Source organism: Zonotrichia leucophrys, chromosome 6, assembly GCF_028769735.1.
Source record: "Zonotrichia leucophrys gambelii isolate GWCS_2022_RI chromosome 6, RI_Zleu_2.0, whole genome shotgun sequence".
NCBI lineage: Eukaryota > Metazoa > Chordata > Aves > Passeriformes > Passerellidae > Zonotrichia > Zonotrichia leucophrys.
The window spans coordinates 23,461,156-23,488,463 of NC_088176.1; the positions used below are offsets into that span (position 1 = coordinate 23,461,156).

General features: G+C 44.7%; 1 protein-coding gene across 8 annotated transcripts in view; it reads left to right on the plus strand.

Moving 5' to 3' along the window:
• Window positions 1-2,880: 2,880 nt before the first annotated feature.
• The window catches only part of ZMIZ1 (zinc finger MIZ-type containing 1), a 346,373-nt gene continuing 321,945 nt past the window's right edge, over window positions 2,881-27,308 (plus strand). For 2 of the 8 annotated variants that reach the window (XM_064716340.1, XM_064716348.1), the window contains exon 1: window positions 17,669-17,822. The gene's annotated coding sequence lies outside the window, so the exon portion shown is untranslated. Of the gene's footprint in view, window positions 2,899-12,170; window positions 12,270-12,665; window positions 12,759-17,667; window positions 17,823-27,308 lie in introns of those variants that run through there. The other 6 variants (XM_064716346.1, XM_064716344.1, XM_064716343.1 and 3 more) reach the window with 6 other exon arrangements.

The window sequence follows — 27,308 nt, forward strand, 5'->3', positions numbered from 1 at the left end:
GTCAGGAAGCCATTAATTTAGGTCAAACTTGCTGCATGAGCCACTGTTTCAAACAAAACACTCACAGAAAATGTAGAATCACTAACAGGAAATCAAATGGCTGCTGTTTCAGTGTGTGTACTGGAAAAATGTCTATGTATAGAGATTAAATGAAATAAAACCCCCCAGCTAAAAAAATGATTACTTAAATGATTACTTTTCTGTTTTCAAATTTTCAAGGGGAAGGGAAAATGGAACAAGTGTAATTTTGCTTTGAACAATAGTGCTATTATTCTTCTTTAAAAGAACAAGCACAGCAAACAAACTACTGCTAGTACACTTCCCTTTCCCCCCATATATTGTGATACAACAACTAGAAAATAACTGCCCAGCTTTGGCTCACACCAGGGATGAATTTGTGGGGCTGTGCCTGCCCTGCAAGGGGAAAGCTCCACAGCTGTCTGCAGGAGTTTAGCAAGGATGACATACTTAGGTGGTTTAAGTTGCACTGAAATGACGATGACTCAACACAGCCATTTAAAATATGCAGACACTGTTGCCGACTTGTTGGAACAAGGCACTTGACAATGCAGTTTCCCTTTCAGAAACAGGTTCAGGTGCAGGATCTGGTCAAGCATCAGCCACTGATTTTTGACTAAATCCTGATGCCTGGACTCACGAGAGTATCTTCTGTTGCTGGGTGCTCGGGTTGCAAATATCCCGTAAGGGGACAATTTGAAACAGACATGGTTTGTATATTCCAAGAGTCTCTGCTAATAAGCTGCTGTGTCAGCATTTCTCAGGTGAGGATCTCAGAGCAACCAGTTCATTTCACAACCACCACCTGTGAGGCTCATTGATATGCATGTATTTGTATTTACTAGATCTACTTGTATTTAACAATGTTTATTCATATTTTTCAGGCAGGCCAAAAGAATCACACAGATGTTTAATTTCCAAATAAACTGTTTGCTAACTGCAGATATTTTCATGTCCAAACTATCAATTTGAGACACTGTGAACATGATTTTGAGACAAGTGGAGTGCAAGTTTTCTTGCTAAGAAATGTGAATTTCAGTTGCACCATCAAACTGCTTTTGCTAATCTGATTAACCAAAACTGTTTCCATAAATTAGGCACTGACCAGAGAGGTGCTTCACAAAGAAAATGGGCTTGCACTGGAGCAGTAAAGAGTGAGTAGGACTAGCACTAAAACATTGCCTCCTTCTATTGGTTTTCTAAGTGATTGTACTCATTTCACTTTTTGAATCATTTCACCTTTTGATGATACAGTTTTCCCACCTGTGAAACGGAGATGCTGGTACTGACCTTGCTGGTAAAAAGATCTTTGAAACGTATTGGAAAAGCAACACTGACATTTAGACAATACCAAGAGAAGAGCTCTGTGTGTGCACCAGGCCTGGCATCACCAGTGCTGCAGCTCACAGCTGGAGTATGAGATATCCAAAGGACATATATGGATAATATTAGCAGATATCATAAATGCCTTAAATTCACTAGGTCTTAAAAAAATCCCTCGAGCCCAGGCAAATTAATTTTTCTCCTTGTGAAATGTAAATCTTCCCCACACAGAAGCATGAGGTTTTTCCTGTCTATGCAAATATATTTGGGCAGCACTGGGTCCAGGGGACCTTACTGGATGGCAGGCTTACTCAGCTGGGGAAGTCCTTTGCTGGAAGCAAGTGTTTATCATACAAGTTACCACCAGACATAAACATCCGAAAGACCTTTGGTCCTGCATTCACACAAGTTAAAGCTCTAACCTAACCTGGCAATGCTGCTCTACAACAAAGACAAGCTAAATAAATTCCCTACAGACACACAGAAAATGGGTTCCAGCTGTAACCCACCTCGTCTGCTTTCCACTCATGCCCTCAAACCCCATATTCCATGGCTTTAGACATCCATCATCGATTATCTGAAGAACAGATAAATTTACTGAAAAATTAAAGCAAATTAATACAGCAGATCACTGTTTTAGCAATGTTTCTCTTTTTTTCAGAAAGACTGCATTTGTGGGAAATCCTCAGCTCCTGAAAGATTCTCACTTAATTATAAAACATTACTGCAAATTGAAAATTTTAAAATGACACCTTACTATCTTTAATCCCCATCAAGCACAAGTATAGGAATTTTTACTAACATGGAGGAAAAAATCCTCAAAGATACAACTGTTTTTAGAAACAAAGCTGAAATTACTCAGTACCCAACAGGTTTTCTTGTTGGATTGAACCCCAACCCAACCCCAATTAAAAGCTGTGTTTCATATATTTTTGTTAGATTTGACCCACTGTTATCTCATAGCTACATTTTTTTCTTTAAGTTTAGCTTTAAAAGTGAAAGAGTATCAGTGAAAGAGTATCAGTACGAAATGTAGTTCCGGTAATTTTTTTTTTTCTTCTGTTAAGTAAGTGCAGAAACATTTATTAGTCCACTTCTCAGAAACAGGACTGGAGCATTTGCAGGGAGAAGGGGTTGTTTGAATTAGGTTTATTAGTCCATTTCTCAGAAACAGGACCACGGCATTTGCAGGGGGAAGGGGCTGTTTGAATTAGGTTGCTTTTTGTGTTTTTTGTTTAGTGTTTTTTTGGCTTTTTTTTAAAGCAGAAAACAATTGGCAGATTGGATGTTCAAAAATAAGCTTTTAAAAAAGTAACAGCATTCCTGACAACTCCTCCAGCCCAGGAAGTATTAAAGAGAGAGCTCATTATTGCCCCAGCTGTGGCTGAGGAGCCAATTTGAAACAGCTGTACTAAAAGCCCTCCTGAAATCAGCAGCTGGGTACACCCCAGGGAATCTTGGAGGAAGGTCTGGAGTGCAGCTTTACAAGTGTCTCAAGGCTGTAGGCTGTGGTTTGGGATCTTCTGTTACCCCAGGGGCCTGTCCTCAGTCCTCCAGGTGAGGAGTGCAGCTTGCATTGTGCTGGGCACAGCAATGGGAGGAGAGATGGGCAGAGAGCTTTCTGACCCATCCAAATGGGGTCAGAGTTAAATTAGTAGTGATGTGTGGATTTGAGCCTGATAAATCTTTTCATAGTTTTGTTGTAAATCCTGAGGAAGGTCTTTTTTGTGCCTTGGCTTAAGCTCTTAAGTTTTAGTGGCTTAAAACCCTTGTGCTGACTCTGTTGAGGTGTCCATGAGTGAAGGTGGGCAACTGTGAAACTGCTGCTGTGCTGTGGAACCAACATGCACACCCACAATCAAATGGGGGGTGCTGGTATACAGGTTATTTCTGCATTAAGTGCAATCAGGTTGATGCTTTATAATTGCTCGAAGTCTCATGAATGCAGACAATTTTCAATGGCCAAAAACCCAGTACTTGACTTAAGTGATTAAGATCTCAGCCGCTGTGATTTGAAAGGGAAGGCTTTTTAGTGTGAAGTGCTTAGTGGTGCTCTGACTTCATAGTACCTTATGTTACCTTGCTGTGCTTCTTGAACAGCCCCTTGTGATCCTGGCATAAGGATAATGGGATTAATCTAGGGAGCTGCTCAGGTTGGCTGCAGAGGTGACTGAAACCAGCTAAACAGCTGGAACGTGCGTGTCCCGCTTTGCTGGTTTCAGAGGAGATGTACCCTGTGTGTTTCCACAGCTGCATTTCCTTCATGTGCCTGAAGTCATTAAAGTGTAGTTAGCTCTCCCAGAGCCTACAGCTCCTCGGGGCATGGCAGCAAAGGCTCAGCCGGGGCTGCAGCATGGGCTGGTGGGGACAGACAGGCAGCTCCTGCCTGTTGCACCAGGAAAGCGCTTGCAGGAGGGCCTGGGTGCTCCCCAGAGGAAACCTGCAAGCGTGTATCTGAAGATTTGAGGGCAAGGAGAATGCCTGGAGTCTTAAGGGAAGGCATAAAAGGGGGAAAACCCCAAACCAAAATTCATACACTTGAATTTCCACTGTATGATTGTAGCTCTAACAATGCACACCGTGCTGGGAGATCGATCCAAAATCAAGCAGTACCAAGATATTTCCACTGACATGTTCAGTGGAGTGTGAGAAGGCCTGTGGGAGAGGGAAAAACCTGGTAATATTAGGAAGTGATCACAATAACAGCAATAAGAGCACAAATTCACTTCTGCCTTTCACTGGTTAAATGAAAAGGATGAGATGTTAGGTGGATAAAGTGGGGGTGTACTTGATCTTTAGTTTTAACCTCCATGTGTTTTGGGGTTTTTCCTAGGTTTTATTTTTCAAGTCTGATAAAAGACTCTGAAAAAAAAGTGTGCCTGAGCATGACAGCTGTGTTTGATAATATAGTGTCCTCTATCTACTTATTTATATATAAATATCTGCATTTTATTTAAGAGCTATATTCTCCTGAACTTCTTCCTCCTCCCTTTTCCCACTAGGTTACATGACTGACACTTTTGCCATGACAAATCCATGAGTGTCTTAAAAATTTACCATGAAAACCCTGGAGCTTTAATTATTGTGCATTTACATAATTAGTGCAAATACATGCAATTACCATGTGTACCTACACAATTACCAGCTACAATGATGTACTAACAATCCTTATTAAACTTTAGTGGGGGAGGGATGCATTGATTGTATGCACAAGCAACATCTGCACTACAGTCTTTCCTTTTCTTGCACTTATTTGAAATAGCCCCAAGTGTTTGAGGAGGAGGGGTTAATATGCTGAAAGCAGTGGCATACAGAAAGTAGGTCAATAAGCTGTCCAAATTAGAGTTCTAGTGAGATGAAAATACAAGACATACTTCCAGCAATGTTTTCAGGATGCTACAGCTTCTGCAGTTAGTCAAGTACTCACAATTCTTGATTACCTATAGGTGAGTTGTAGCTATATCCTCTATCACATCTGTAGTTCACCTGAATAGAATTTCCAAATTTCTCTTGCATTTGCACTCTTCCTCCAGTTACAAGTGTCAGCATGACTGGAGTCCTCATGACATGCCCCTTGGCTGTTATGTCAAGCTGAATGTCTACTACTGGGGGAAAAAAGTGTTTCCAAATTACTTAATTATATTATTTATCTTTATTAATCTTTGAATTATGATGAGGGGAATTTCAGCTCATGAATGCTTTTTCTTGCAAAACACATGCTTACTTTATTATAGAAAGTATTTAACACAAATATCCCAAGCATTAGAAAGCCTGCTAATTCTCTGGGCTCTTGTGTTCTCTAGGAATTTCAGTGGCCTTCTACTTTTCTTGGCTCACATACAATAAAATACAGCAAATGATGCATTAGGGACCACACCTCTTCCTGTTGTGTTCAGTTTTGCACTTATTCTCCTATTCAGCTGTAAGGAATTTGTTGCCTGTGGTACTTCAGCGAGAGAGCCTTATTATGAAATTCTGCACTGCTCCTTCTGCCCTCAGTAGTCCTCCAGAATAGGAAAAAAACTAATCTGCAATTTTTTTGTTTTGTTTCCTTCACTTCATTGACCACAGATGAAGCCTTTGTGGCCTTTTGTGTCACTTGCATATACATATGCCTCTGCAGAGTACAGCTGACAGAAGAGAGTGGAGTTTGTTTTGGTTTGGTTTTTCATCTCTTCTTAGACAGTAGAAAACCATACTCTTTGTTAGGGGAGTGAATAATGGAGAGGCTAATTGTTGCTGCTAAATGCAATAAAGTAACACTTTGGGCTCTCAAGCATGTTTTATGACCAATATGGCAGTTAGTGAATAAAATCCCATGCTCCAGAACATTTTTGTATGTAAATAACCTATGGTTATTTATTCATATTTTATGAATTTATTTTTTCTTCTTTGGAAATTCTATTAACTATCCCTTGTGGTACTAAATACAGTTGGTTAGGGAAAAAATAGATTATGTTGCTTGCTAAGTTGGAGGACCCATTGAGAATCCAGTCCTAAGTGTGTTTAAGGCTACATTTTATTTAGCATGACTGGCTGTGTTACAAAGCGTTATAGTGCCCTGGCAAGCTCTGGCTGATAGGAAGCAGTTCTCACTGTCTTGAGAGTAACATCTTATTTTACACTTGTTTGCCCTCCTTTCACATTGTCAGCCTAGCCAGTTTAGACTAAAATCTCTCACAGATGCTCAGAAGAGCTGAACCCAAGTTCTCTGCTTGGTGGTTTTTGTTGTCTTTGTCTCCCCTGACTGCAAGACACAAAAACTGAAAGCAAGGGGAAAAACAGAAGTCCAACTTTGACTGCAACATTCCTGTTTTACACATGGTTTAATTTGTTTTTCTTTAGATCTCATTAACGTTCTCCATTAAAATTTAGTGAGGCTGAAAGAAGACCTGCTTCCTGACAAAATCTGGCAGTAGGTAGTCAGATGATAGAAAGATGGAGTAGTGTTTCCTCTGTCGTTTATGAAATGGAAATCCATACCATGGACATCTCAGTTGACACAGCAAGTGAAGTGCTCTCAAGGTAGCTACAGTATATCTGGGGTTATGTCAGGTTATCTGATTGCTTTAGAAGGAGCAGATTAAAAATAAGGTCCTGATGCTTGTGGTCATTTAAAATCTTTGGGTTTGTTTTTTTTTTGTTATGATGTTCCACATTTCATGCTGGCCATCCTCCAGTTTGCTAATTATATTCTGAATACAGTCCCCTAAGTTTCAGCTTGGATAAGGTTTTGTTTCCTTTTTCACTTTTCCTCCTGAAACTGTAATAGTGTAGTTTGAAAAGCATTTAATAACAACAGAAGTGATTACAGTCCCTGCTCACCAATCTCAGCTGGGATGGCTAGAAGTTATGTGCTTTGAGGACAAGGTTTGGATGAGTCAAGTGACTTCAGCCCAGGACAAATTTTGGTTTGAGATTTCTCTAAGTGGAGACGTGCTTGGTTCTTGAATTTGGGCTTCGGCTTGACTCTAACAGGGCAGAGTCTTTCTCTTCTTAAGAAGGTTACCTTGCATGCTCAGGGGTACCTAATGTTTATATCCCCATAAAAGCATCCTTTTGGCACTATATAAACAGCAGGTTTACGATGCTTCATTTCCTCAGCTCACATATGTTAAGCTCCTTTTCAGTATGTTATACATGGCATACCTTCTCTTCCTATCCTTTCCTTCCCTTGTTTTTGTATTTAAGCTGTAATTTTGCCTCTTGAAGGCATACATCTTGGTGTTCAGTGTTATCTTCCCGTGTAGTTTTTAATGGCTTTATTCTCTTTGTCAAACTGATCAAATCCCCTGTATAATCCAGCATGATGTGCAGCTGAGAGCTGAAGACAATGCTATAAACTGTAGCTCTGATCCTCCTCAGAGAATACCCATGAATACCTGAGGCGTGGGTGCAGTTGCTCAGCAGTCAGAGTTACTTGGGGCTTGTGTTTGTAAGACTGGAGGCTTGCTGAGTGTCTGTGTTGCCTTACTGTGGCACCCCATAAAGCTCCTAGTGAGTTTTGGGCTTGGAGTCCAGAGAACAGTTTGCAGAAGACTGGTGTGAGTAGCAGTCTGGTTTAGAAAGAATGATTGTAAAAAGGATGTGTCAATGTAAAATCTCATAAAAGACAAGATGTGTATCCTTAGTGACCAAAAAATGTCTCATTGATGCTCCTTGTCTGGCCCGCCATGGGAAAGCTATTTTGGAGGAATCCAGTCCCTCAAATGAGTCAGAAATGACTCTGTGACTTAGGAAGCATAAGTTGAGAATGACCTAGGCATGAAATTTAAGACAATATGCAGATATTTTCAGGCCTCAAAAGGAAAAGTGAAAAAAAAAAAGTCCAAACCACCAGCTACTTTCCTCTTCATGTCTTGTAATTGTTTCCAACTTGTTTTTCTCAGTAAAGTTGTTTACTTTTTCCTCTAGGACTCCAGTTGCATAACTGCAAATTTCCTTAATGTCTTTGCATAGTAATTTCATCTCTAATTTATGAATCCAAATAAACCCTGTTTTCCTTCCCGTACTATTAATAAAAAGACAAAAATGGGCATAATATCAGTTTCTCATGTGTATGGAGTAATGTGTATAGCCTAACTGCAGCCTCACTGAAAGTTAATCTCACTTTCACGTAGGTGTAATTTTACTGCATCCAGTAGTATGTATTCCTGGCATCCTTTGCTGTTGCTGTATCAGAAAAAGACTTGCTAAACTTCAACCCAACTATTGATCAGAGTAAGAATTTGCTTAAGCTAAACCCATGGGTTATGACAGAGGAGCAGATCAGAGACTTGTGCTGATGGATCAATAGTTCCATGGGTTCAGAAGACTTCTAAATGTGTGTACCTGGGGAGCATGAGCTGGTGAGGTGCCAGGGATGTGAGTGTAGCAAACAGCCACCACAAAGGCAATGCTGATGTCAGCCTGTTTTGAGATCAGCACCGATCCCAGGCAGTTTTTGGTGTATATTGTACACCTGCAGTCCTTGTGGGGCTGGCTTGAGTGAGCTGTTAACCTAGGGAGCCCAGTTATCAGTGGCTGTAGCACTCAATAGCTCAGTGTGGACTTGGGATCTAAGCATGCACTCTTCACTTTTGGCCTCTGTGGTCTGTGCTAAACCCTATACTCCAAAAAGAGCTGCATTGATAGCAGTTACCTGATAAAATTTGTATATACAAGTAACCTGGGTATGTCTAGACACAATGTCTACATGCCATCTCAATCAATTCCATTTTCATTATGGTACAGGATGAATTATGACAGCAGCAAAACCTAATTTGAACTGCAGATGAAGAGGGCTAGGGGGAGGTGATATTCTGGTTTACCATACAATCCTCTGGAGAAAAGAGTTCAGATCTGTCTTAGGTTATATAACAGAAATGAGGTTAGCAGATTTGGTCTAATCCCTTGTGGACAGGCCCACCACAGAGCACGGAATAATGTGGATAACTGTCTGTCTGCATGCTTGCTGATGGCTTTGCTACTGCAGCAGCAGAATGCTGTTTAGCCGGGATCCCAGATCGGGCACTGAGGCTTGTGCAGCCTCTGTTTCAAAAGCTGTTCCAAGATCTCTTGGTCTCAGAGTTGTCGAGAACACGAAGAGCAGCCTGGTCTCTTAGAATAAACAAAAAGGGCCCAATCCTTTGTCATTTTGTGAATACTGTTTTTGCTTTGCTCTGACATTGCAACTGAGCTGGATAATTAGCCTGATTGGCCTAACTGAGGACTTTGTTTAGAGGGGTGTTCTTGGGGCAATACTGAATACCCTAAGCGACCCTGCCACACATGTAACCTCCTAACTCTTTTTTTTCCTAACTGACCAGTCCACCCTTTATGCCACAGCAGGCAATTGGCAGTGAATTGGAGCAGCTATAAAAGTTCTTTGTAGTGGATTAGCCTGGTCCCTGGCTGAAAAAAAGCACATCAACATGCATTAGTGGCACTTTTCTCAATTCATGAATGCTATCAGCACAGGTCAGAGAAAACTAAGGTTGTCCTAATCCTCATGGAATTAATTTAATTTACAAACAAACTGATAAAAATACAGTAGATAAACTGACTGCTGCAACCACTTTTGGGGCAAAACTTCATGGGTGACCATCACATCCTATGGAGGAAACAGGAAATGTCTCCTGCCATGGTAGAAGTGAAGAGCCCTGTGCGGGCAGGTGTAGCAGTTGGGATCTGGCTGTGACACCACTTAACATGAGCTGTCACTGCAGGGGTGGCGGAGCTCCAATGACTGCAAGTGGCAAAGGCTGCTAGGGTTGCACATCCCCTGGGGACAGGTAGCACTTCCAACCCCTTTGGTGCTTCTGAACAGTGTGTGGCAAAGCCCAGTTTAGCAGAGGCAGGTTCAGAGGGCACAAAGGCACCTGCTAAATCACTACAATGATTTCCTGCAAGACCTTTATTTTCCTGGCCACATACTGTATTGATCAGGCCACTTGGTTACTGAAAGAAAGCAGGGTGATGTAGCTGGTCAATCGTGCATGATGTGCTCATGTGGAACATAGTCTGCAGGAAAACTACAAAAAGCTTGAACAAGTAAATGTGTGTTTACCAATTTGTTTTCAGCCTGGATGGTATCAGTGGCATGTGCTTAAATATAATGGACAGGCCCTGTAACCTTGTAACAGTGCTGTTGCACAAAGATTTAATTTTCTAATATTCTATTTCTGTAAAATGGTTTCAAGCAATAAAGCACCAAAACCTACTACTTTGACTTTGCCCATGCCCAAGACAGAAGTTTTGACACCTTAAAAAGATATTAAATTTGATGCCTTAAAAAGGTATTAATTGCAAATGAATTCTTAAGGTATGATGCCCCGATGTGCGTGATGATCAAGAGATTACTGTATTGCTACAGTGCCCTTTTAGGTCACCTAAAAGGCTGGGCTTTTTCTGTGCCTGTTTTGATGAGACATCTAACGCTGTGCAGGAGTGAAATGGGCTGCACTGACTGCTTAAGCCTGGGGACAACAGGTTACAGTCACGGGGCCGGTGTGGCTCGGGAAGGAGGGCAGCGCACCGTGACAGGGGCAGCGAGGGTCGCCGAAGTGGCTGGCAGCGCTCAGGTTCTGGCCCCCGAGATGCCGGACTTCCCTGGCGGGTCCCGGGGCTCGTACGTGCGGCCAGAGCAGTGGGCCTTAGGCCGCACTGCCCGGAGCGCGGCCCGCCCAGCCCCGCAGCGCCGCGGGGAGCTCGGCCCGGCCCGGCGGGGCCCGAGTGCTCCCGCCCCGGCGGCCGCCGGTTCTTCCGGGCAGCTGAAGACAGCGATTAGGGCGGTGGAGGCCGCGCGGGGCACGGCGAGGGAGGGAGGGAAGGAGCCGTGAGACGGACAATCTGCTCCGCTCCCAGTCCGGGCAGGCAATGCCGGAGGGACCCGGCGGCGGCCGGGGGCTGCAGGGCGGGGGGCCCAGCACAGGTACCCCATCCCCCGGGCCGGCGGCGGGGCCCCCGGCAGAGCCCCGTGCGCCTTTAAGGGGCGGCGGGCGGGCGGGCTGGCAGCGGTATTGTTCCCTGACGTCACCGCAGCCTGTGCGGCGGCGGCGGCGGCGGCTGCTCTCAAACTTGCCTTTGTTATTCGGCGCTCCCCGGCTGACACCGCGGCCGCTCGCAAAACGCGGAGCCGGAGCGCGCCGGAGCGGCGGGACGAGCCGCCCGCCACCGGCTGCCCGTCCCCGCCGGGGCTCTGCCCGCCCGGGGTTCCCCCCGCGGCGCTGCCGGGCGGGGCGGCCGCCGCTCTGGCTCCGCGTTGGGGGCGGGCGCAGCGTCCGCAGGGACCCCCGCGCCCCGAGGCGCTCGGGGGGCGGCCGGAGGCACAGGGAGAAGGGCAGGAAGAGGGGTCTTTTTTCTGGGCAAGCCACGAAGGCGTAAATGAGCCGGGCGGGGGCCGCGCCAGGGGCACTGCCCGCGGGGTTGGCGTAGCCCCGCGCATATCGGCGGGGACCGGGGCAGCCCCGCGGGGGGAGCGGCGCGGACAGCGGCAGGAGCGCTCCGTTCCGCCTGCACGCAGCTGAAAAAAATATGAAAAAATTAGACAATCTTCCCCCTTCCCCGAGCGATCCGACATCCCTTTACAGTCCCGATCGTTCTCCTCCTCCAACAACAAGACGAATGTGACCAGCGAGAAGCTACACAGTGCTGTTTAAATTGCTTATCTTAATTGCATAATCTAACAAGCCCCGTTGGAGCAGGGATGAATATATTAGGCTTATTAACAACTCATCATAAAATATTGATTGTCCTGGAAGTGTTTTATCAAGGGGAAGAGAAGTCGAGGGAGATGTTTTTTAGCAGATTGGGGCTCGTCAGACAAGGACGGTTTCTTCTTATTTTCTCCCTGGAAATCGGGCTGGATTTCCTAAGGAGCGCAGGGGAAGAAAAACAGCACAAAACACGCCCTATTGTTAGCGCCGGGGGCCGCGCTCCGGGCGGCGGGGGGGCCCCGGCCCCTGACCGCCCCCCCCACGGCGGGGCCGCCTCCCGGGCCCGCCCCGCCGGGCACCGCCGCCCGCCCGGCTTCCCCGGCTGAGCGGGGACCCCCGGGAGAACCCCGCTCCTACCTGGGTGGCGGGAGCTCCGGGCTCTGAAAATAACAGCGGCCCCGAGGGTGGGGGTGGTGGCGATAAATGGAAGGGGGTGGGGGGCTAAAGTGCAATAACGGAGCAGCAGGATGTCTCGGCGTTCCCGTGTAATCCCCCTGCCCGCCCGGTAGTTCCTTCCATGCCCGTAAAAATTCTCTCGTGAAGACGACAGAGACGGAGACACCTCATGCTTGAGAGTGTGTTGGGTCCAGGGTGGTTTTCCCCTATTTAATAATACAAAAACACCGAAGGGAGTATACATATTCTCCAGCTTTCAGTTTCCAGAGTGGAAGGGTTTCCGAGTGCTTGGTATTCAGGACGACTAAAACGAGAGTCCCCGCCTTAAAAGACACTGTAAGACAATATTTGTATTTTAACTCGTATCTAAGATTTTTAACTTGGTGTGATTTGGGGTGTGTGTGTGTGTGTGTTGCGGGGGGAGAGGGGAAGGGAGAGGGCGAAGGGAAGAACATCCCTGTAGGAGGCAGCTCCCTTTCAGATAGGAATCTGGGACAGATTTTGCCAGCAGCCACAAAGCATGGCCCTTTGGTAATAGAATAGCCAATGTAATTTGACACTTCAACTTGCTGTGCTCTCTGCTAGTTGATTCACTTACTCACCCACTAACATTGAGCTCCTTTTCACTGTCTGTGGGCAAGGGGAAAAAAAAGGGGGGGGAAGGAAGAAAAAAGAAAGCAGGGGGAGAAGGAAGAAAGGAGGGGAATAAACAAAATTATATATTTAAAAACACCCGAGTAGAGCTGCAAATCAGTTGGGAAAGAGGATTTTGCCTGCCTTCTTCCTTATTATTTTGCTGCTGCAAGGCTGCTTTGCAATCCGTAGGTAAGTTTCGCGTCTATTTGCGCTCCCTGCTCGCACCTCCCCGTTCGCGGCCGGGCAGGGGTTGCGTCTCGGCGGAGCAGAAACAATGGAGCGGCCACACTGGGGAAAAAGGTGTACAGGGAGGAAAAAAAAAAGAAAACAACAACATATTTATTCTGCAAGGGGAGAAAATGTGTGGAGACTTCTTAAAGGGGCAGACTGTCCCCGCCGAGGGCGCGGGGCGAGCGAGCAGCGGCGGAGCCGGGCCCGGCGGCGGGGAAGCGGCTCTCCCGGGCAATGCCCTTCCCGGGCCGGCCGCGGGGTCGCGGGGGGACCCGGCCCGGGGCGAACTTGGAGCAGCCGCGGCGGGAGGCGGGCGGGCGCCGGAGCCGCCGCAAGCACAAAGGGGGCTGCGGGGACCGGGGCGGCGGCTGCCCCCGGCCGGGGCGAGCGCCGTCGGGGCGGGCAGGAGCCCCGCAGCGGGGCCGGGGCTGCGGCTCGGGGCGTGCGTGCCCGGCCGGCCGTGCGTGCGTGCCCGGCCGCCCGTGCGGGGCTCGGGAGACGCGGGGGGGAGCTTGCGCCCGTTCTCGGGGCTCCGGGAAGCTTGCCTGGGTGTAAATTCCTTGCGTCTGGGTTTTGAGAGCCAGTTGGGACCTGGGCCTCTCTCGCCAGGCAGGAGGAAGGAGCAGCCCCCCTCCCTCCCTCTCTCTTCCCCTCCCTCCCCCTGTGCATCTGTCCAGGAAGCCGCCGGGCGGAGGGGAGGGGGCGCGGGGGCACCGGGCCGGGGGTGCCCGACCCGGCCGGAGCTCGCCCGCCTTTGTGCGAGGGGAGCGGGGGAAGCGCTTCCAGGGGCGGCCGGCGGAGCTGCTCGCGGGGAGAGGGAGAATGGCAGCCAGTTAAAAGACACTTCAGGAATGTAAACATAAAAATAGGAGCCATCCAGCCACGCTCTTGTCCCCCCCCACCCCCCCGCGGGGCTCGGGATAGCATTCTGGGCTGGCGCGGTAGCGGGGAAGGAGCACGGCAGCCTGAGACAGGGGGAGGAAGTTGTTACTATAATCGGGGTTTTAGACTGTAAACTTTGTTTTGCACGTGCAAAGTTTAATTTCGGTGCCGCCTCGGAGGCTGCGATGAGAGACGCGGGGCGGCGCCTCGGGGGTGCCCCTTGGAGCGCAGCCCCCGCCGCCGTCCCTGCTGAAGGCGGAACCTGCCCGGCCGTGGCAGCGGGACCCCGCATCGCCGCTTTTGTCTGGGGTTGCCGGGGTCCCCCTCGTCAGCCCGGCAGCTGCACTACTCGGTGCAAATTGCGGCTGTATCGTCAGTTTATCGAGAGCCAAGCAAACTCAAGGCATAGCTCTGCTCTGTCCTCCGATTGTGCGCCGTGTGTATTTTTGTGCTTCAGTTAATAATCTGCAAACGGCTTAATGGCTCTGTAGTGCCAGAGGAATTGGTTTTCTCCATTTACTTCAGCAGGCCTGAGTGAAGCTGGTGTTCTGACTGCTTTTTTCAATGCATTGACACGAGAGAAGAGGATTTAACTTGGCAGCCTGAACAAATGCTCTATCAAAGGTTTCCTAAGAGACTGTAGGAGTGCTGGGGTGATGAATGACCTGGGGTAGTTTTAGGGTGCTACCTATGCAAGCTTTCTTTTAAATATGAAATGGCCATTTAGGGCTCTGAATAAAACTGCGCACATCAGAAAGGCGACAGGCTTATAAAATTTAAAAGGGCAAAAGCCCATTAATGCTGTGGCAAAGCTTTGGCTCCCAGCTCTGGTTGAGTAGTTCCAACTGCCGTGAAGTGCCAAAGCTTTTAAGGAATCTTTAGCAACAGCTTCTCTCTGGCTGTGAAACGGACCTTGGCCTTGCACACTGGAAGTTTAGTGGTGCAGCCTCTCCTCCCCACACAAGGGAGGAAGGGTGAGGGCAGCAGGTGGGAGGGCAATGTAGGGGTGAAGCAAAATCTGGAGGGGAATTTAAAAAAAAGGCTGTATGCTGGAATGTATAGCTAAAACGATTTACTGGTGGGAACGTGTTCAGGTTACGATACTGGGGCTGTAACATGGTACAGTGGGTAACTCAAAAATATTACTAGCACCAGCAGAAAAGTTTCACAAAGGAATGTAGCAAAGCTAAACACCTTTGGGAAACAAATCCCTCTGACGAACATGGTTGGTCGTGGATTCAGAGCTCCACTTCCTTCTCTTGACTGGGGAAAATGTACTATGGCATCAATCTTCTATTGGCGGGGCCTGGTGCAGGTTTGTGAATGCCAGAAGACTCGCTCTGACCTTTCTCTGTTCCAAGCTGAGGATGTTGAAACACCAGCCATCAAACAAAAGAGACATTGAAAGCAAGATCTGCAGTGGAGCACGTGTGACTTTGAGGCTAGCTGAGTGCATTTGGTGGCCGGTTTCCTCAGAGTTTGGGGTGGGGAAGAGGAGAAGGAAAAGGTCGCTTATTTTTACAGTGAGGCTATGGAAAAGCTGACTTGAAATCCCCTAAATATCCCATACTCAAGTATTTTTTTATCTTTTTAAGTGTTGTTTCAAAGTGCCTTGATTTTTGCTCTTCTTACATATGTATCTATAATTGCTACATTACAAGAGGAAGATTATTTTTCCCCGTGGTTGCAAGGAGGACCAGGAATTTTGCATAATCCACTGTATAAAAAAAAGAAAGAAGCTTTAAAAAAAAAAGTCTTTAGGATTATATTTTAAAACAATGAAGAATTTCCTGGGACTGAATTGACAGATTGTGAGTTTTATCTACACAAGATAACATCACCTTGAAAAGTGGCTGATTTCAAGATTATTCTGTAAATTGTAACTTAAATTTACTTTGGGCTTTCTGAATTTAAGAAGAACACCTTTGGGACCAGTTGATATAGGTATCTAACCTGCCAATTACATTCACGTCAACATGGACAGATGCTTTTATTGTTTGCATTGTTTACAGTTCACAATACCTTAAATAAACGTTGATCATGATTAGAAACAATAATTGAGTCTGTGGCAAAGGATCAATGAAAACTTTAGTTCAGGAAAGAAGTCAGTTGCTGTGTATATGTACAGAGAATGTTTTGTACTCTCTGGGATGAAATAAATCTGCAATCTTAGTATGGCGTACACTTCTGTTTTTAGATTATTTTAAGAAACCCACAAAAGATAATGGATCAGTTTTTGCAACATCTGAATGATTTCTCCTGTACAAGGAGTGGAAAGGCAAGGCTCTCCGTAGCATAGTTTCATTCATAACTTTTCTTGGGAGTTGCTTGCCCTTTGCCCCAGATCTCTTCCACTTTTATGGGCTCCAAAGGTTTTCTGTTGGGGAGGGAAAAAAGGCAAAAGCAGAACCAAACCAGCACCCCAAACCCTCATGGATGGCAGTTACATCACTGATACTATAGTTGGAGACAATGTTGGCAGGTTTTTAGCAACTTAATGTTTCTGCTAGCAGCTCGGGGTTTCTCTCCTGAAAAGGAAGAAAAATGGATCTGGGAAAGGAGAAAGAGTTGGAATTCCTTTTGACTTCCCCAGTGTTGTTGATAGGTTTCAGAACAACAGGGATCCAGCCTTTTTGCAGTCCCACAGAAGATAATGTGACGATGGGAAATGGAGGTAGTAGCTGGCCAGGAACTCGTGGTGCCTGCTGTGCTGCTCTAACAACGTGGGTGATCAAATGCTGCAGGAGGCGTCAGCTTGGCTTGTTATGGCTTTACCTGGGAAGCCTGTTTCTCATAAATAAGTAGGACTGCAGTTAATGCCTGTGGTAGCAAATTTGACCACTATGCAATTGGCTAATTTGTTCACTCCTAGTTAGACCAATTTTTGTGAAATTCTATCCTGTATTACAGCAAAGCGGCGAGAATATTGCTGAAGAGTTTATGTTGGTTTGTGTTTGTTCCTGTCAAGTGTCTGTTGTAGGACAAGCAGCACAAGCCCTCTTGATCCATTTAGGTGTGTTTTATGGGAAAACACAGTAAGCAAAACATCCACCACAGATAGACCTCCTGCTCAGATATTGTATGTTTTCCTTACACTCAGTTCACATCTTCACTCCAAGTGTATGTAAGCCTTCCTGCTGATGACAAGTTGAGGCTGTCAGTGGTATTAGAAATAATTTCAGCTTTAAAATGGTGTCTTTGGCTTAAAAGGTTGTTTTGCTGTATTGATTTCCTCCTCCCCCCTTCTTACTATAAAGCAGAAAATTCTTATGTAGCAGTTTTCAGTTTTTCACTTCCATTAGGTTTCACGTGATCATTAATATTCAGCTTGGCTAATGTTAGAATATTTTAAAGAGAATATAGGCTGCTAGGGAAATGTCCAGGCAATGAGTTGTAATGGATCTCCACAGCTAGACTGTTGGAGGCAGTAGTGTATTATGAGAGTAGGAGATGGCCTTACACTTGTTACATGTTATTTTTGGTTCTAATAATTTAAGATACACTGAAGTCTACATTGCCTGCAAAGATGAAGTTTCCTGGCTTCAGTACAGTCCTCTGCCCTTCCCTTTATGGAGCAGGGCAGATTTCTATGAGTATTAGGTATCCAGTAAAAAAAGCAAAGTTGTTCTTAGACAGACAAAATCACTTTCAGCCTAATTTCTACTGTAAGTGTCAATAGAAATTAAGTTACTCCACAGGGAATGACTCATTCTTTAAAAGAACTTGCCCTTCTGAAAGCTCACATAGGTGATCACTCGTTCTGGAGCACGTGTAGTTTCCTTCAGTTGCTTATACATTTTAGTTCTGTAGCAGAGGACGGGGAAGTAATTTTTACTCCTGTAGTGAATGGTGTAACATCCAAGAAATCATTTCCAGTTTGTGGTGCTTTGTAGGGGGATAGAATATAAGAAAATAAAGGTAGTGTAGAAAGTAATCTTACCCCTAAGGAGTTGCAGCTGGGCCAATTAGCAAAGATCAGGAGCAGGCCTGACCTTAACAGGCCACAGCTGTAACCAGTGAGAAGAAGATGCTATAAAAGAGTGGGGTGGCTGGGTGAGAGGGGAGCTGGAGTCAGTGGCTGCTTTGTGAAGAGGAAAGAGTCAGTGCTCTGAGGAGCTGCCCACGAGAAACACCAAGAAGGTATGGAACTTTTGTGATAGAGAGACAACAGTGTGGAACCCTGCAATAAGATGTTGATAGTGGTTGATGCATTTTAAAATAAGTCTTAGTATTTAGTGAAGTATCTGAGCTTGGGAAGGGATTTCTGTTCTTTGCATGGAGAATTCTATAGATCGTGCTGGTTTGTATTTTGTTTAGTGTACTAATATTGGTGTAGTGACGTACAAACTATCACAGTAACATTCCATTAACATAAATGTGGGAAGCATAGCCCTGGTTAGTAATCCAGGGTTTGTTTTGACTCTGTAGACCAGCTTTGACTTGATTCCCAAAGTGAAGCTGGAAAGCTCCTGGCTCCATACCAGGCAGCAGGAGGGAGGGAAAGAAATTGCTCAAAACCCCATTTATATGCACAGTGCTACAAACCTGTGCAAATTTCATAGAAGTGCGAGTTTGTATTGCCTCTACTGCTCATTGTTAGTCTATATGAGAGGTTTCTTATTAATTTTATGTTTGCTTGTTTGTCCTGGCTTATGTCAGTGGTTTACCTGATTTATAACTCATGTCCTCGTGCTAAGACATCCTCCTTCAGACTTGTGAAACCTACCCAGGCGATGGTCCAGCTGCCTGATCCAAAGCCAGTTGTGTTATCCTCTTCCTGTAGGGCTGTATGCCAGTTTTTGGTAGTCAGTCTTGGCTGTGGGCACAGAGGGACTGTGGTTGCTGTAAGCCCTTTTTATTTCCAGGGAAAAGCAGCACTGCTGTGGGCCTGACTAGAAAGGGGAACAACTCTAACATGTAGATAATACATATGTGTTGTCAGCGATAGCACGAGAATGAAAGCCACAGAAGTGAAGCATCTGATAATGTCACGCAAAACTAGTATGGAGATGGTTGTCTTTATTTGGGTTTTCTTCAAATCTTATTTATTCTCGTGTTCTCAACTCTTTGCCTGGTAACTGGTCAGTTCTTCTGGTGATTTAGTTCAGTAATCAGCTTGGTCCAGATAGCATTAACTAGAGAATACTGACTGCTTGATCAAATGCACAAATGTGGGGAAACTGCCTCATTTGTATGGCAGCTCTTTGTGTTGTGAAATACCATTTGTCATCTTTGCTGATTAGGTAAAAACATGTTTGAGGAGTAAGAGAGAAAGCAATACGTTTACAACAAGTTTGTGTTGTCTTTTGGATTCATGTAGTAGTTTTTCATTCCTTTGAGACTTGAGGGCTCCGATGACTGACTGGCTGGCACAGTGAACAGTATCTGTCTTAGAGATTTCTAGATAGTCTCATAACTAATCAGAAAGCATTATTTATTGGGACTGCAGTGACATAGATATATGACAGAATAGTAGGTGCTTCAATTGGCCATTTAGTAGCAAAAACAGTTCCCTTGATGTGTATCTGTTTGTTTCTTGGCTACATTCCTGATTCCCTCTGAGAACAGTGGAGTCTTTTGGTCTGCTCTGAAATACACACCTCTGTATCTCCATCAGTGAATTCTGCTGTGCAGGTTTCTCTTCTTGTATTTTTGAACACTCATTCTGGAAACAGATGAACTGATTTAATACTGGTTTATTGTGTAAATAAGGGCACTGTGGGGTGAGGGAAAAGTGCAGGACAGTGCTGAGGCTGACACTGTGGGGCAGGTGGTGCTTCAAAAGGTTTGAGATGGGGCTTCCCTGGAAATTGTCTGGTCTCATACTGACAAAGAGGGAGCCTGCCTCACCAAAGGCAGAAATCATAGTAAGCTTGTAAGGTGTTTTTATGACTTTGATTTTGTGTGAAACTCAGACCCTTCCCCTGTGCTCTTCTCTGGGACATGACTGTTGTCCAACAGCCTGCTAGATGGGCATTCTCCAGCTCAAAGGTTACCATCTGCTCTTGGTTATTTTGGAGCTGTGAGAGTGTGATGTGTGAGGGGAAAAAATCCACCACAAGAGAGTTGAATGACAGGGAAGAGAGGCTTGAGCACTGAGTTGCAAGACCTCCCCCACTCCAACTACAGCCACTTCCTTGAGGAAATGAGAGAAACTCATCAACTGCTGTCCTGCTGTGTCTGTGCCCAGTTGGAACAGCACTTCTGTTTGTGCAGCCTGAAGGTGGGATGCCTCCAGAGATATGTGAAAGCAATGATACATAAGGTGTTCCTTATTTTCACACTAAGCCTTAGTTTTCCTTAGTGTTGCACATCTCTAAGATCTTGGCTGTTGTAAATGACAAAAAGAAGCCTTATAAACATGAAAATTTTCTTAGAGAATGCATTTTCTTAAAATACATTGCAAAATTCAAGTTCCTGCAGCTAAACTATTTTGACAATAATAGTTTACTGTTACACTTCAGTTTTAAAACTATTTTATGTTTTTAGGTGAATGGAAGAGCCTTGATTAGCTCGCCTGTCCTGCCAAGCTGTGCCAACCCTACCTCCTGCGAAAAAAAAAAGGGGGCAAGAAAATGCTTTCGAAAGCACTTTTAGAGACTGAGTTGACACTGAATTCTCGGAAAAGCAGTTTGTTTATGCATCTACCCATAGATGAGAGAGAGCAGTGGTTATTATCCCGCAGGTTTGCAGGGGAAAAGAAGAATGATATGGTTGTCAGGCAGTCTACCCAGTCTCTTAGTGTCCTTCTTGTAAATTCTGTTTGTTTAATGCTTATAACTCTTTTCCCAGCAGTGAGATCACAGAAATTACTTCTCTACAGCTGTTATATAGCTTATGCTTAGGTCTCCCTTAAAGCAACCCAAGTCTTTCCCCAAGCCTTTTCAAGTAAAGCTTCTCTTCTCCACCTAGCACAGGTTGATTCACTTTACATTTAATTAAACTTTTTTTTTAACTGGAGTTATTGTTCTAAGGGATGTCAGGCCAGTGAACTGTCATCTTGTACATGCTTTTGTGATCGTACTCTCTGTATGCTCAGTTCACTGTCCTTTAGGTGCTTTACAAAACCACAAAAACTTACCCTTCTGGTTCACAGAAAACCAGGATGCTGAGTTGCAGTGGGCATTTATGTGCAGATGTGGATGGTAGTTCTGTTACTGAAAAGGTGACTTCAATGTGTGTTGTGCTGTCAAGGCTGTTTCTCTACAAACTAGTGTTCAAATTGATCCCATTCACGAATCCCTTTTTGATTCTGAGATATCCACTCTGGTATGTCTCACCTGGTGAGACTTAAAGCAGCTATCAGTCCTGCTTTTAGATGCTTGTTACAGGAACTGTACTTGAGTCTTTGCTTGTTCTCTCAAGTGTGAAATTTCTCCAGAAATGTACATCACTGTTTTAAAAAGCAGTCCAGCTGGAATTAGATACCATTAGAGATGGGCGCCTAGTAGCTTTCCAAATGAATGCGTAGCTTTGGCTTTTGGCACTGTAATACTCTGACATCTCTCACATTAAAATCATAACAGTATTATGTAAGGAGAAGTTATTTTGGGTCACTAGCAGAGCCCTCTCAGACTTCGTTAAATCAGCCTTGCAAGTTAAAACACTTGGGCTCCCATCTTCCTGCAGCTTTTTGGCAATATGAGCGTGTGGGAGCTGTGTCCTTTCTCAGTCATTTGCCCTCTGCTTTGCTCGGGCTGCATGGCTGGCTCTGAACCTGCCTCTGCCACAGCAATTCGTGTGGCTGTGGGAAGCCCTTGCAGAGGAAGGGCACGCTCAGCACTGCTCAGCCCTGGCTTTCACCCCCCAGTCCCAGATGCTCGGAGGTGCCACTGGAAGGAAGGAGAAACTGGGGGGGCTCTGTGGTCCTGCTGCTCCAGGCTCTGTGGCAGCAGGCAGACAGGAGTTGTGCGGGAAGCTGGATCCCCAGGAGGGCTTAAACTGCGCTAAACAAAGTCCCACCTCTGCAGCGGGCCCTTGCTTGTTTATGTGTAACTCAGGAGTCAGTTTCATTTGGCCTTGCCTTATTTGTTAGCAGAGGACAAGTAAAACGCCAGCTGTTGGTGACCAGCAAGAGACAGGGTACAGAAAGAATCCCGGGGAACCTTTGCAATGTTTGTCAATAGCAAATACTTAGACCTGGTGTTTAGCAAAGGTACAGTTTAGATATGAAAGATGCCATACTTGGACTTGTGTGAGCATTATAAATGCTTGCTTTGGAGACCAGTCCTTGCATTCTGAGTGATCCTTGTGTATGCCCAAGGGATGGCCATTTGGAGATGGCTTATACTTCAGAAGGCATCAGCAACAGGACAGGAGATAAATATTTTAAAACATCCACATGAAATTGCTGTGTCCTCAAAGTCTGTGCGGCAGGGAAAGCAGAGCTGCTGGATTCCAGTGCCAGTGGCTGGAGCTGTGCAGGCTGGGAGAGTGGCAAGGCCCCCTGGGGCACAGAGCAGATGGTGCTTGGTGCTGCTCAGGCCTGGGTGAGGCAGTGGCTCTTTCTGCAAAGGGCAGTGCTGCGCATGGTTAGCACTTCAGAGCTTTTTTGAGTAAAACGGGCTCTGAAAATATTTGCAATCATTTTTATTCTACCTGTATTCATCACAGATTGCCCTTTTGTGAAGGAACCAGTTGAGAAGCATCTGAGAGGTGTAGGATCTGCAGGGGAGAGAAGGACAAGGCTGAGGTGACAGTGGTGGCTGCTGCTGGAAGGTTCAGAGTGGAGCTCTGAGGAACTGGCTGGGGGGAAACAAGTGCCTTAAATTCAGGGTCGTGCTGCTTCTCTTATCCTTAAGTAAGGTTGTTATGTCCCCAAATAAATACAAAAAATGCTGAAAATTTAGGATTCATCTGTTGATGTTTCTTTTGTTAAGTAATTGGTACTTGGGACATCTATTTTTAAGACTTCGGTATGTTTCCTCTTAGCTACTCTAGAGCATAGCTTCTCCCTCAGAGTGGTGGTTAGTATGCTGTATCTAAGGCAGCGTTTTGTAACCTTTGGATATCTGCCTTTAGCTCTCTGATAGGGTGTGATGGGTCCTTGTAAGCCCCATGCCTGGGGTGGTTCACCCAGGTCACTCCAGCTGGGTGTCTGCATGCCCAGAGCTGGGAGCACCAGGCACATGCAGGTAAACACATTAACGAGCTGAAAGGAGGATAAAGTCGGTGACAGGCAGGCTGCTATTGTGTGGTGCCCGGGCTGTGCCATGGTGACTAAGACGCTGTGATGGTTTCCTTATTGGCCACCATCTGTCTGCTCCTGGCTGGAGCCGCTTGGCTGGCGCTCTGCCTTGGGAGAGGGACCGGGCTGGGCTGGGCTGGGCAGGGAGGGGAGCAGGGATACCCAGCAGGTTCCTGGTCATAGCTGTGTGATACGCTTGTTTAATCATTTCGGGCAAAAAATCCCAGACTTCTGAGACAGCGTTTTCAGTGTATTCTTAAAGGTTTTGCATCCTAAATGCTTGTAAAATCATTCGATGCATAAACTTTTTGCTACGCTTTTTGTAAAAGAAAATCTGTTACCAGTGCCTGGTTTTGGAATATTAGTGCTTTGAAAATTTAAAGGACACTTGACATGTTTCTAGCAATTTTATGGCAACGTATAATTTGAAATTCAGTTTTAAAAAATTTAATTTGGTCACCCAGGAAGAAGAAACAGCGTGTCAGTGTGTAGTCTTACTCCTTTTTCTGAAATTTGAGCTATGGCCCTCAGTATCTTTTTTTCAATAAAGGAAAATGTAAATCAAAAATACTTGTAATGCTGCCAACATCTTGTCCTAGCAATATCCCAGCATGTTAAATAATAAAATAAAGAAATAGTACATATCTCCTGATGTATGAAAAATAAAAAATATTTTTAAGGTATGTATTTTGCTCTAGTTATGTTCATCTTCAGTGTTCATGAATTTATACCTTATTTTGCTGAAGAAACTGGCAACCAACATTATCTGAGAAGCTGTTAATAAAAGAAACAAAATATTGGTGAGTCAAGCTCCCATTTTACCAGTTGCACCGAATTTGGGAATATTTTCTAGTAAATGAAAGGTGAATACATTCACACCAACCTCTTTGCTTTCCTGCATTGTTTAATAAGGCTAAACCCCCAAAGGAACACTGAAGAGGCAGGGGTTCTTTGGCAGTTGATCTATTTGTGTTTTTAACGTAGAATATTTTTAGTCTGAGATGCAGAAATATGTACTTTTGTATTGAAAGAGACTGTTGTTTCCTTTTATTTTAAACCCTGGATGAGAAACAAGATGTCAGACCTATTATAATGCAGCCCAGTAATTAACATATGTTGGTCTGCCTCTGCCAAGGATTTCTTATGAGTAATGCAGGTTGCACAAGTAGAGGAGTCAGGTGGTTTGTCAGTGAAGAATCATACACATGCTTGAGTGATCAGATCCTAGAGACACCATCTGAAGATAGAATGTGTATCTGTGTTTGAATCTAAGAAAATTATAGCTTAAATGACCTCTCAGCTGCCTTGAGTTTAAAAATACAGGTAAAGTCAGTTTTTTCATGGTGGAATTTTTTTCCTAATGAGGCATATATGACCAACTCTGATCTATTTTCCTAATAAATGTTGTGGGAAACAAATGGTATATTGTGGATTTAAATAGCTAAGAGATTCATGAGCTCTGAAATGTGCTCATTGTTTATACGAGTACCTTTTATTCCTTAACCTGAAAGGAGACTGTTGCACACCCACTCACGCTGTAATGTGGACTCACAATTAATGAGTGCATCTTCTGCACAACTCTCTCAATATGACCCCCTCATCTTGGCTGAAGGGACTGGAGCATGAGGGTGAAATAGAATCACTCAATATCTTCATATATTGCAAGTATTAACAACTTAGAAACACCAGAGCTTCTTTGGTAGTTTATCACCATGGTGTAAAACCATTTTTTTTCTGCTTGAGTTGTGTTTAATTTGTAGTTCATATTTTGACACTATCTGTTTAGCTATAAATCAAGTTTGACTGTGACAGTGATGACCTTCAGGCTACTTTTTGGTTGTAAATTCACAATTGTTTTTGCCTTGAGTGCCATTTTCAAGCTATGCAGTGTGGTTAGTCTTGAATGAAACAACTTTTAATACAGGAAGTGGATTTTGGTGCTTAGGCTAGTGATCAGACTAATTTAAGATTACCAGCCTTAAAATAGTCAGCCATTAGAATCCAGGCATATAAAATAATTTTAAATAATAATAAGCTCAAATTCTTTTGCAAAGTCTGTCTTTGGTACCCTTTGGTTTAGGGTCCATATTTTCAGGTTTCATCTTGGCTCACAAGCACTAGAAACTCAATTAAATGGACAGAGATGCTGTTGTAATTGGCTCACTTAAGGAGCTGGAGCTTTAGAGTACACATGAAAGTACTATTAGGCTTAGGTCCAGGACTTGTTTCTCACTTTCTGCTGCATTTCCATGCCATGTTAGGTCGTGGTAGGTCCAGTTCACCCACGGAGGGTGTTTGCCACCCTTTCTCAAAACAAGGTAGCGCTATTGGTACTCACACTTAGTAACACTGCTTGCATGTTTTTCACATCATTGAGCAACTTGTGGCTTCCAAAAAGGTTAAGTAAGGACTTCAGTGGGTCAGAACTCCTGATTTGCAAAATTTTAATGTCTAGAAAATGCTGACATCTCTAAAAGTGAAATTTTTGGGTGTAAAATTTTTTCCCCTTCCACTGTTGTTATTCTAAACTGGGCAGATTCAGCAGCTTTTGAGAAGATGCTGGAAAACCTGACTAGTTTAAGGGGGAGATAGCTGGCTGAGAAAAATAAGTGGTGAGAAAGATGTAGCTGCATTTACTGCCATAGTAACATTTTGGCCACGGAAAGTGAAATTGCTGAACTTGTGTTAATATTTATTGTGTATTCAAATACCTGTCGGAAGGCTTTGTGATCTATGGGTACTATTTTTATTTTCATTTACAAATCAGCAGGTGTTCACAGGCCTGTCGGACATCCATCCTTTTGAGGCATTTATGAGTAAACGTTTCTGGCTGTCATAATTTTGGTTGGTCAAGTTCACATTAATTGCTGCACTCTGTGCAGTTGTTCTAACATTTAAATACTGCCTGTGAGTAGGTTTGATTAAAATTACGTCTCTAGGTGCACACTAAATACCTTTGATACCTCACCTACAAACAACTGTAGAATTGTTGGTGAGAATGACAGCTGCAGGCAATAAACGAGGACAGTAATAGAAGTCTCAGTGCTGGAGAGAGCATCATAAATCATGAGGTGAGAGCAGCGTGTGTGCTGACAAATCGGTGAGCAGCTGCAAACAGCATTTTCCAGGTAAGAATTATTGCACTTGCTCCTGATAACTGCTCAGAAACCACCTCTTCCTTGTATGTGGGCAACTTTGCCCCTGCACAGGTACTCACAGCAGTGTAAGCTGTTGAGCTCTAGTATTTTGCCTGGGAATGGTGTTTTGTGTGGTGTAAGGTACAAATTGTACATTGGACCTTGGTTTTCATCCAAGGTGTATTCAAGTGTGAGTTTTACCTTTCAGGGAGGAAAATCCCCATGCTTATTGCAGCAGATGAGTTATTTGATTTAGCTTCCTCAGAGACTTTGGACAAGTGTTGTTGACAGGTAGAGAGAAGGGGATGTATTTGGCTGATTTTAACAAGCTTGCTTTGTTAACCCTTGCTGGGTAGAGTTTGGAGGAGGTACATATGCCTCTTCAAAAAATAAATGAAGAAAAAAAATACTGGGATGGTTCTGGTTAAGTAAGGGAGATGGTAATCCAGTCACATAGAAAGCAGTCTTGCTCTTCTACTATAAGGGAGATGAAAACTATTTTAATGAAATAATGATGGGAAACAGATGGCAAAGAGCTAGCAACTGAAATATTTTTGAACACTAGAAAATAAGTGTCAAACACATGTCTTATAATGTAATTATTGCTAAAAGCATAACATGTCAGAATATGTTTTAAAATGTTCAAATCTTCTTTTATGCATAATTCAACCTTAATCTCTTGGGTTCTGGTGAATAGACTTTAATCTTGATAAATTAATGGCTTAGAAGTTTTGATGACCGGAAGTTACTGCCACTGTGCTTGGGCAAGTGAATGTGACACCAGTGCCCTGCTCCAGAAAGGTGCTGCAGCTGGCAGACATTCATTCACAGCTTTAATATGCAGTCCTGCAGGAGTAGCCTTTGGAGCTCCTGTGCCATCAGTTTGTTGTCCATGATGGGAGAAGTTGCTAACACACACGGGGCTGTGTTGGGACTGCAGTGTGGGCAGGGCAGCCCAGCTGTGGGTGCTGGGTGTCTGGCTCTGGTGTTGGGGAGCACAGCTCCAGAATGCAGCGCACATCCTGGTGAACGCCAGGAGCCCTAACAAGCACTGCCCCAGTGCTGCTGCAGGTGGGACCTGTCCTGTCCCCTCTGGGACAGGGGAACTTGAGTATCTGTGAGGATTTCTCAACAGTTTTGCTGTGCTTATGGTTAGAATGTAGTTGTCTTTGTGTTGTGCTTGAAACTGTTTACATAAATCATACAAATGAAGTGTTCATTAGAAATGGTCCTTTGAATAGAATCATATAAATATGAGATAGTTGTGTCCCAGTTTACACCCCATCCCTCTCCCCCACTGGG